We start from the raw sequence: 12,046 nt of genomic DNA on the forward strand, positions 1-12,046 counted from the left end.
GGCAAGAAATTATCATTGAAATCGCAAAACGGAACACTTTCTTCAATAGCAACATAGTTAAGGCAGGATATCTCAATGTTATTCAATTCAAATAGAATTATTAATGTTAGCTAGAAGTGCAGTCAGATTTTGTTCTCATCAAACAACACTGTCATTGTAGGTCATTGTTGGAGATCAGTACAGTCACATTAAAAGTGATTATCAAAAACTGTCACTGAAGTATTGAGTAACAAGTGGCAGGATATAGAACACGCCTTGAATGTGATGCACTTTTTTGGTGTAACATATCCACAGGGCAGCTATGGTACATTTGCTATATAGGTGGGCATAGGCATAATTACTCCATTAGTGTCACCACAGACTAACGATTCCATGATAGAGTTGGGTATTATAAAGAGTGGTGTAAGAATAAACTCTTACTTTGAAAACTTACAATACTTTAAAATTTGGCTAGGTTGGAATTTACTGTTTTTTATGAACTACAAGAACCAATAGAATTTTGGATTACAGAAAATGTTATTGTAACAATATTATGAGAAGAAAAGTTTCTACTCAGCATATAGTAGAGATGTTGAGTCTACAGATAGGCACAATAAAAAGATTTTCACACTTCAGGCTTTTCGCCAGTGGCCTTTGTCAATAATAGAAACACACAAACACACAAACACACACACACACACACACACACACACACACACACACACACGCGCGCGCGCTCATGCAGACGCAACTCACACACACGACTGCAGTTTCAGGCAACTGAAACCACAATGTTATTGGTTCTAATTTATAAAAAATTTCTTCTGCAATGTGACTTCCCCTCATTTACATGCCTAGGTGCCATGTTACAAATTAGTGAATTACATGACATTATTAATTAGTAAGTTAATCAATCAATGCTGTATGTCATGTTGTACAGAAAAATTATGGCATTAAAAGTAGGTAGTCAAAGTCCAGAATCTCATAGAAGTAATGACACAATTTACTATGAAAAGTGGCAGCCTCTCTGAACTTTAAATTCTGTTAACATGGAAGATTATGAAACTTTGGAAAAATAAAATCATGGATTGAAATGTGCTGCCTGTTCCATCGGTAATGCCAAATTTTTTTCCTAGTTCGGAAATATTGTAGATCCAGGGCTGATGGTAGGTTGAGAGTTTGGGTTGGCTGTGAAGTGTGTCAGGATAGCTGAGGCAGTTAGAGCAACTGCTCTAGAAAAGTGGAGCATCCTGCTTAGAGTCCCAGTCCAGCACAGATTCTCAAACTTCCCTAGTGATTTATTTCAATGCCCCTAGGTAGCTCAAGTCCTGTTTATCATAAAAAAATAAAATACATTATTGTAAACTTGGAGTGCTGCACTACTGAATTGTTTAGGTCCTAATACTGAAATGCCTCCTAGCTCACCCCAGATCTGCAAACCTGTGCTGTGTGAATATTTTCAAATAATGATATTTTCTAGTTAACATGATCTCTGGCCAAATTAATCATACCAATTGATTCAGAATATTCAGATGGATGGTTTTCATAATGAAGTTACAATTATCTTGGCCTGATTATGAAGTTGAAGTTTTCATGTGTCTACTACAGATCATAAAAATGACTATTTTAGAAATCGAATGAATTTTGGAAAAAATATGTTAATTATTGGGGAGGAAAACACACCAGGTGGAGACAGTCCAATCTCCCACTTGTCAATGTGTAGTTTGGTGTAACATGGGTTGCTAAACTATGGCCCATGGGACGAATCTTGTCCATGACATCAGCTCATCTGGCCCGCCGATGGGATTTCAAAGTGCTTTATGAAATGTATGGTGCATGAGCTGTTGTGATAAAATTTAAAATATATATATTATTTTTAGAAAAAGGACATTATTATTCAGAGAAAATAGGAGACCTCCTGACTGCTACGTGCTTAAACTTACCATTTTTAATGTTCAATTATTGTATCTATATGTAGTACAGAATGATGGTGCAGCCCACCCTTGTCACTTTGTCAGTTATCTGGCCCACTGTGAAAAAAAGTTTGGTAACCTCCGATGTAACAGTATGTAAATACACTAAGACAGAGAAAATGAAAGACAAGCACGATGAAGGAATTATTGGAATGAGATGGAAATTGGTAGATGTGATCTACATGCACAGACAACTAAAGGATTACAACTTTAGAAAAATTGGACAATTTGTTGTAGACAAAGAGCTTCATAAATTGAACAAGTCAATAATGTGGTCATCCACCTCTAGCCCTAATGCAAGCAGTTATTCAGATTGGAATTGATTCATAAGTTGTTGAATATCCTTCTGAGGGATATCACACCAAATTCTGTCCAATTGGTACGTTCGATCGTCAAAATCCTGAGCTGGTTTGAGAGCCCTATCCATAGTACTGCAAACATTCTCAATCGGGAAAAGATCCAGAGACCTTGCTGGGCAAGATATGGTTGGCAATCATGAAGAAAAGCGCTAGAAGCTATTGCCATGTGTGCCATGTAAAGGGTGCTGCGGTTCACAGCCAAAGGGGTTCTGCTGTGAAAAGAAATGGCAACCCAGACCATCACTCCTGTTGTCAGGCTGTATAGTGGGCGACAGGTTGGTATTCCACCTGTGTCCGGGGCGTCTCCAGAGACACCTTCACTGGTCATCAAGGTCATTTTGAAGCAGGTCTCATTACTGAAGTCATTTCTACACCAGTTGATGAGATTCCAGCCGAAGACACGGCTCTAAAACTGCCGCTGTGTGAAGTTCACAAAATAAAGCAATGGTATGCTTTGTAAGTAAAACAGATATCGGAAAGCCGACCAGGGCATTTATTATTAGTCCTGCACAAAGATTTCTTGAGTTTCTTATATGATAAACTTTTCACTAACAGTGAATAAATTTTTAACATTTCTCATTGGTGTAACTTCATCTTTACCATTCACAAAGCTGCATACTGAGGAAGAGTTTCTACCAAGTCATTCAAATTCTGCAATGTGTTATCTTCAGAAGAAATTCTGAGTGCTGTATTTGCAGAAAATAGATTGAATGTGAATGTAACCATCTGTTAAAGGGCTTTCCTATATAACCTTTCTGGGGGTAGCTGCACTGTAACAGTTATTTGTAATAAAACTTTCCACATTAATTGACAGTGCCTCCCTGCTCCCAAAGTTGGGCAGGCATCTTAATTTGCCTTGGACAACCTGCTGCCCTTGAGGTCGAATGATACATAGCCCCTGGTTCAGTGTGAGCCACTGCCTCGTCTCACAGGCCCCTAGTTCCTGCTGCTTGAGCCTCGTACACACGTAGTGACATAACTCACAGAATTTGGGCCGAGGTATGCAGTCATTCCATGACATTTTTCTTGTTACATGACTATCGCGATACAACAGCCGCAAGTATCGGGTCCCCAGTGGTAACGGGGAACATGCGACAGTTTTATGTGACTTCTTGTAGCCAGTTCCTGCTTGCCTGCCGTGGAGACAACGGGGAAAATTTTCAGGCCTTCTTTTGTCTTTGGGATGTGGCATCCAAAGTGTACGAAAACAGAAGCAGGAGGCGGCATGCTGTGGAGCATTTGACCAAAAATACAAAATTTCACAACATAACATGGAAAACAATTTAGTACGCCAGTTCAGGAGAGAAGGCAAGAGACTGTGAGAGTAAAAAAAGTGTTTATTCTTCAAACAAAATTCAAACTGGTTTAGTTACTGCCCACTACAGTTTTTACTACAAGGCGTGGAGTGGAGAGGAAATTGGTATACAGACTGTGGTGAATACAATGAGGATAGATACTCTTAATGAAAAAGCACATATTATATTTCTTAATTTGTGCAGTATGGTCATTGAGTTTTATCTGTACTATGATGACAAATGTTAATTATATATGTACCCCCCATCCAGCCACAAAGGAGAACTCACCTCGTGAGTCAATGCCATCCGGGAGTGGAGCAACAGAATAGCATTCATCACTGGGGTTTCAACCACCTCTTGTGTCGTGAAGTGAAGAATATCCTATCCACTAACTTCCCACTCATCCCACAGTAGTATTTTGCCACCCACTGAACCTACACAATATTTGTGTCCATCCCCATTCTGCCCCTGCGCCGTACCCTTTGCCCCGTGTCTCACATCCCTGCAATAGACCTATATGCAATATGTCCTCCCACCCGTATTACTTTGGTCCAGTAACAGGCATCTCATATCCCATTAGAGGCAGGGCTACTGGTGAAAGCAGTCATGTGCTCTACAAAGTATGCTATAACCACTGTTATCCTTTCTATGTGACCATGACAATTAACAAGCTGGCTGTCTACATGGATGGCAATTGACAAACTGTGGCCAAGAGACAGATGGGCCACCGGTTACTAAAGATGCTGCCCAACACAGTGGTTCACCTCGATGACTGCTTCACTACCATGCTATCTGGATCCTTCCTGTCATTGCCAGATTTCCCGAATTGTCCAATTTGCAACTTTCTGTATAATATACATCCTATTTTGCTGTAACTCCCTCATCTTCACCTACCTGTAACCTTGCCTGCTCTGACTCTAGCACTATACTGCCTTCTCTTCTGCCACTAGTTTGTTTTCCCTTCTCTTCTTCTCTCCTTTTCCACTGCCCTCTTGCTGCCCCCCCCCCCCCCCTCCCCTCCCCCACGGAACTACTTCCCAACTGTGCCTAACAGCTGTACCGTGGCTCCACATTCCTGCACATTCTCATAAGCAGCAGTACACCTTTCCCCGTCCTAAAATGATGAAACTGGCATAATTTGAATAATAATATAATTACTTTACTAGTATATATTTATAATTGAGACCCAACATCCTGACCCCAAACAAACATGAATGTCTCCTTATGATGCACACACCTGGAATGTATAGGCCCACAAGAAAGCTCTAGTAATAAATGATAAGTATGAGGAAAGGGGAGACTGAATCTTTTTGGTGGAGTTGGGGTGACTGTGATTGTAACTCACACAGTTGCTTCAGGTGTGTGGGTTCCACTTGGTGAGATTGAATATAACTTGCACAGTTGGGTGAGGTGTATGGTGATTTCCTTGTGGGAGGAGACTGGCAGTTGACTGTGAATGAAGTTAGTCCTACTAGTGTTACCTAACATCCCTTATATTATGAGTGAGCTTGAGGTTAGAACCCAGTTATAACCAGTTTGGTTCTCAAACCCGGTACTGCTTGGTTACTGCCACTTAGCAGCTGCCCCTGATGGTGAGATTCAAGGAGACTCAGCGAAATGAATCGTCCCGATGTTGTTGGTACTGAGCGAACCCAGTTATAACCAGTTTGGTTCTCAAACCCGGTACTGCTTGGTTACTGCCACTTAGCAGCTGCCCCTGATGGTGAGATTCAAGGAGACTCAGCGAAATGAATCGTCCCGATGTTGTTGGTACTGAGCGAAATCAACGGTGAAGGAAACAGAAAACTACATTGCATTAAAATTATCTCATTTGCCAGACTTTTAAATTTGTAATGTAAACATTCTACTGTGCAATTAAATTTACAAAAATAAATAACATTTTTAACATAAATACCAACTGTTTAGAACAAAAAAGTTTACATGTTTATAGCAAGTGTAATGCTGAATCGTGTGTCAGTTTTCAATTGCAAATGCCAGAAAACTGAATTTTTGTTGGTTGCTGTGACATCTACCACAAATGGAAATGGTGTATTAGGGCTAGGTATTTCTGGTGTAGAATCCAAATATGCAATAAAAGTGGAAGGGAGGGGGGGGGGGGGGGGGGTGCGCGTTGTTGCCAATTGAAAATAAAAAGTTTGATTCCCCATGTGTGGGGAGGAGTCAGAGGGGAACCAGTTCTAGCAGGGACAGGTGTCCCCTTCAAAATTATTAACTTTTTGTATGGAAGACTTTTTTGGAATAGTGCTTATTTTTTGAGAGATTTAGTTGTTCCAGGTTAAACACCTGCATACTGGGTGCGTTATAATTAACAGCAAAATGTGGCACAACTGAAAGTATATGATGGCAGAAGCAATAACTTTCCAGTAAACATGGATCCGGAAACAAGCCATTTCCATGATGATTACAAAAGTATAGTTACAACCCGCCACTGACTTCAACATGAAATATTACCCTAGTTTGTACAAATCTGCAAGGTTTCGCAACCTTTCGTAACATGGGCATGGAGACTGAAAATCTTGTGCTTGGCTTCCATACACAAGAGCTTTCAAGTGCCCCCACAAATAAGTCTAGTGGCCTTAGGTCCAAAAAGCGTGGATGCCAGGTAATTGGTCCACCTATACCTATCAATCCATTACCGAACCTGTTACTGCCTGGCCTCCATGCTCACTCGACATAAACCCACTGGACTTTCATTTGTGGGGGGCATTTGAAAGTTCTTGTGTATGGAATCCCAGCACAAGATGTTCAGAGACCCTATGCCTGTATTATAGAAGGCTGTGAAACCATACATAATAGTCCAGGGATACATCAGTGCATCTGAGATACATGTATCAATGCAGATGGAGGGCACATTGGACATCTCCTGTGAGAAAGAGTTGCATGTGATTTGCTGGTGTATTCTGTTTGCATATGTTCCCCATAATTAATGAGTTGGAGAAAATGAAAGCGTTTCCTAATCCATGTTCATACACTATGTGATCAAAAGTATCTGGACACCACCAAAAAGATACTTTTCCGTATTAGGAGCATCATACTGCCATCTACTGCCAGGTACTCCATACCAATGACCTCATTTGTCATTAGACATGTTGAGAGAGCAGAATGGGGTGCTCTGTGGAACTTGCGGACTTCGGTCATGTTCAGATGATTGGGTGTCACTTGTGTCATACGTTTGTAACGATATTTCCACACTTCTAAACATCGATAGCACACAAGCATACAGGCTGACCTCGTCAGTTGACTGACAGAGACTGCTGACAGTTGAAGAGGTTCATAACGTGTAATGGGCAGACATCTGTCCAGACCATCACACAGGAATTCCAAACTGCATCAGGGTCCACTGCAAGTGCTATGACAATTAGGCAGGAGGTGAGAAAACTTGGATTTCATGGTCAAGCGGATGCTCATAAGCCACACATCACAACAGCAGATGCCAAACGATGCCTCACTTGGTGTAAGGAGTGCAAACATTAGACAACTGAACAGTGGAAAAATGTCGTGTGGAGTGATGAATCATAGTATACAATGTGGTGATCCGATGGCAGAGTGTGTGTATGGCGAATGCCCGGTGAATGTCATCTGCCAGCATGTGTAGTGCCAACAGTAAAATTCGAAGGCGTTGGTGTGCTTGTGTTTTTCATGAAGGGGGCTTGCACCCCTTGTTGTGTTTCATGGCACTATCACAGCAAATGGTTTAAGCACCTTCTTGCTTCCCACTGTTGAAGAGCAATTCAGGGATGGCAACTGCATCTTTCAACTCGATCAAGCACCTGATCATAATGCACATCCTGTGGCGGAGTGGTTACATGACAATAAGATCCCTGTAGTGAAGTGGCCTGCGCAGAGTCTGGACCTGAATCCTATAGAACACCTCTGGTATGCCAGGAAGTTTCACCTTTGGTATGTTTTGGAACGCCGACTTCATGGCAGACCTCACCAATCAACATTGATACCTCTCCTCAGTGAAGCACTCCATGGAGAATGGGCTGCCATTCCCAAAGAAACCCAGAAACTTACTGAACGTATGTCTGTGAGAGTGGAAGCTGTCATTGAGGCTAAGCATAGGCCAACACCATACTAAATTCGAGCATTACCAATGGTGGGCACCACGAACTTGTAAGTTATTTTCAGCCAGGTGTCCAGGTACTTTTGATCATAACATAATTTCTTAATCTACATGAGAGGAATGTGTCGTACAGTTTGTGCTATGCGTTTTTGTTAGATCCTGTATACAAAAGGCAATGTCCCGACTGACTGATTCACTGACTCACCATCAACCAGTTCAAATCACTGAGGACAGCAACTTGAAATTTACACTGAGTGTTGATCATATACAGCAGGCGTCGATTAAGAAGGGATTTTTCGAGATTCCATCTTTAAGGGAGTGAAATGTGGGGTGAAAGGGTGCTATTAAGGAAATTTTGAAGCTAGAACTGCAAAAATAATTGGTATTAGGTTTCTTGGTGATAAATTAAAAAAATGTGTATTTCAACAGTTTTGTAAATTCAACACCTAAGGGGCAAAATAGGAGATGAAACGTTTTTAAGAAAATAAATTGTTAATAAAGAAGAACTAAGGTATTTTTAAAGCCACATCTGTGGAAAATGGTATTGATTTCTGAGTTAAGAATAAAAAATTGTGATTCAGTGTTTTTATATATTCAACCCCTAAAGGGGTGAAGTTGGGTATCAAAATTTTTATGGAAATATTTCATTTTGGAAGCTAAATCTATGAAAATGTGTGTTTAGCTTCTCTGTTAGAAATAAAAAAGTATGTATTTAATTGTTTTTTGAAATTCAATCCCTAATATGGTGAAATAGGTCTGCAATGTTTTATGAAAACATTGCATTATGAAAGCATTTTTAAAGCTAAATCTTTGAAAATTGATATTTGGCTTCTCGGCCAGAAATGAAAAAAGTAAGTGTTCCACTCGTTTTAGAAATTCAACCCCTAAGTGGGTGAGATAGGGCCAAACTAATTCACTGATTCATCATTGCCAAGCCCAAACCGCCAAAGGCGGAAATTTTAAATTTGGCGAGGCCTTATACAGTGTACGAGAGATTGTCTGAAATTCCGCTTCTAAGGGGTTGAGATAGCAGATGAAAGTCTTTCTGAAGATATGACGTTATTAAGTCAACTTTGAAGCTAGAACTACTAAAATTGTTATTTGGTTTCCCTGTCAGAAAAAAATACGTGTTTATCATTTTTGGAAATTCAGCCACTAAAAGGATAAAATAGTGGATGAAATTTTTCTGAAAATAAATGATTATTAAAGAACTACCACAGAATTTTTAAGGCTTCCTATATGAAAACTGGTATGACTTCCCGGTTCAAAATATAAAGTACGTGTTTCAGTACGAAAACCTTGGACTCCAGCTACCACAGTCGCTTTTTGCTCAGATGTACAGTCTTAGACATAAAAACTGAGCGCCGGCCGGACGCCACAGAAACTAAGTCCGAGTCGTTCACTTAAGGTGGCCAATAAAACCGACCGCCCCTGACAACTCCAAGTCTGACCATCTACACAATATGACAACACTGTCAGATGTGGAAGTGTCAGGAGCTGGTGTTGTCTACTTCCGAGAAGACGTTACGTTGGGTAAGAGCGTGGTCTACTGGTAATCGTCGCGAAATCTAAGCTTACAGTTTTTTTTACTCTCGTCTAAAGTTATGAGTCTGATTGAACATCGAAGATAATTGGCTTCACATTCTAACCACCAGTAATAACTAATACTTCCAGAAACAATTCCGCAGGACAGTTCGTGGCTGCGTCGCGATCACAACAGCTTACGCTCGAGTATTTCCTCGCGCTGCAGCGGCTACCGCCACCGGTAAGACGCCACCCGCCGCCTGAAATCGAGTGCCGCCCAAGTGAAGAAAACAAAAGTGGCATTATGAATATTTGCAGTACCAGAAGGTTTTGGCTCTGACACTATGGGGTACTAAAAGTAGGAAGACGACTTTTGCTCGAGCGTTGTCTTACGATTGCCTTATTGAGTTTCTACTTGCCTGCTTGTAGCTCTGCTACAAAAAGAATTAAAAACCCGGCTTTCAGCGAATCTCGGAAGGCGAAGGAAAGCAACTTGCACTGGGTGGGCAAGCGCAGTACCTCGGAGCTAGCGGAAAGGTGCGGTATATGTGTCTTACTTATTGGCACAGTAGCCTCTATGACAGACAAATCGCAGCACAAGAGACGAGAGTAGTTGTATTTTCCGTGTAGACCGACGTTCGTGGACTCAGAAGCATTAACTTATGTCCTTTCATCACATCTCAGGAGAAAATCACTCACATTATTCAACTGAAATGACATGATAATATCAAGTGAATTTAGCAAGGAAGTAACTCGGCGTCACAGAGTTGCCATACATATTCTGCGTAGTTGCAGTGTTTCAGTTATACTACCAGGAAGGATACCAGCTGATGTCTTCTGAGAGTGACCTCGGAAATGACTATAAGCTTCGTCTCAAAGCTGTGGGTGTCAAGGGCCAGAATATCCTCACTATATGTCAATGAGTCTTATTCGCATTTCTCTAACTAGGTTTAGGGGCTAGAGTGTAATTACTTGTAACACATCGATGCACTGAGTGCAAACGAAAAGTCACAAATTAATGACTGCGAAATTATTTATGGCCGGTCCGAGTGGCCGAGCGGTTCTAGGCGCTACAGTCTGGAACCGTGCGACCGCTACGGTCGCAGGTTTGAATCCTGCCTCGCGCATGGATGTGTGTGAAGTCCTTAGGTTAGTTAGGTTTAAGTAGTTTTAAGTTCTAGGGGACTGATAACCTCAGCTCTTAAGTCCCATAGTGCTCAGAGCCATTTGAACCAAAATTTTTTACTGTCTTAATTGGACCGAAACCTTCAAAGCGTATTCACAGGGCGCGATTCACAATTTTGGAGCTTCTCCAGTGGTTGAGTTGGCAAAGTATCTTTGCTATAAAATATTGTTATTGAGATCACTGACATTGGCACAGCCGCCAGAAGACAGAGATGACCTGGCTTCTTGTTGTCAGCTTTTCTGACGGATATTCTGCCGTTGCTCGAAACGTGAAGACTTAAGTTGAATTCGAATATCCCATATGGCGAGAATCTGACGTTTCTCTTCTTCCAGCTCTAACATTTAAAAGATAGTTACAATCAGCGGAAGAAAAGTACCTTCGAAACAATTCAAAAAGCAGTCATAATTAATGGAGTCTGGCGAACTCCATCTGTCATCTGATAATTTTGAAAAATTACTTTTTTAATCTGCACAACACCACAGTATAAACTTAAGGGTCTCGTAGGATTCCTATATTTAATTTCGTTGTGATCGTTTTCAGTGACAGTAGAGGAGGAGCAAAACCATCTGACTTGAAATATACTTTTCCAGCGCGATTTGAATCTCTGGCTACAGTTGCACTAGTACATCCAGTGAGGTATCAAGATTGTGAGCACTCACTCATTGCTGTAGTATAGGCCGAGGCAGAAGAAGCAGGTTACGCACAAAGTAAATGATGAGACACAATCTGGTTATCGCATCTAGTAACCATCTCGCAAACGTGTTTTCCAAATCGCTGTCACTTATTAAAGGTGAATTGTTCATAAAATTACAACTATATCTAGTGAAATGAGTAGGTTAATGCTGCTCCAGTCCGTCACTGAGTTGCCAAACACTTTCCGAATAGCACTTGAGATAGAAGTGTGTGTGTGTGTGTGTGTGTGTGTGTGTGTGTGTGTGTGTGTGTTTTGTCCAGGCTGTCACAGGGCGTTAAAATTACAGCTACGGCGGCAGATGAAACTTTGTGCCTGACCAGGTTCCAACCCGGATTCGTGATGTCTTTTCTCACACACATGTCCGAAAGAACAGATACCACACATATATGAACCTACAGGGTGTTTCAGGAAGAATAGTAGATATTTTAGCAGGTGGTGGTATAGACGAATTTCATAAAAAATTCCATATAAATGTGTCTACTTTTTATTGAGTAAAGAGATACAGCTGCTAGAACGTTGTGGTGTCACTGCCAGACACCACACTTGCTAGGTGGCAGTTTTAAATCGGCCGCGGTCCATTAGTACATGTCGGACCCGCGTGTCACCACTGTCAGGGTTCGCAGACCGAGCGCCACCACAAGGCAGGTCTCGAGATACGGACTAGCACTCGCCCTAGTTGTACGGGCGACGTAGCTAGCTATGCACACTGACGAAGCATTGCTCATTAGCCGAGCCAATAGTTAGAATAGCCTTCAGCTAAGTCAATAGCTACGACCTAGCAAGGCGCCATTAGTAACATTACATGTATCTAAAGAGTCTCACTTGTATCGCCACAATCTCCAGATGTACCAAAAGGATGGATTAAAGTTAAGTATTCCAGAAGCTACGTACTTTTCTTTATGGCATTCATTACGTATCCTGTTTCAGACCTCACGCCATCCTGCTTTAA

This window comes from Schistocerca serialis, chromosome 7 (genome assembly GCF_023864345.2).
Source record: "Schistocerca serialis cubense isolate TAMUIC-IGC-003099 chromosome 7, iqSchSeri2.2, whole genome shotgun sequence".
NCBI classification, from domain to species: Eukaryota; Metazoa; Arthropoda; class Insecta; order Orthoptera; family Acrididae; genus Schistocerca; species Schistocerca serialis.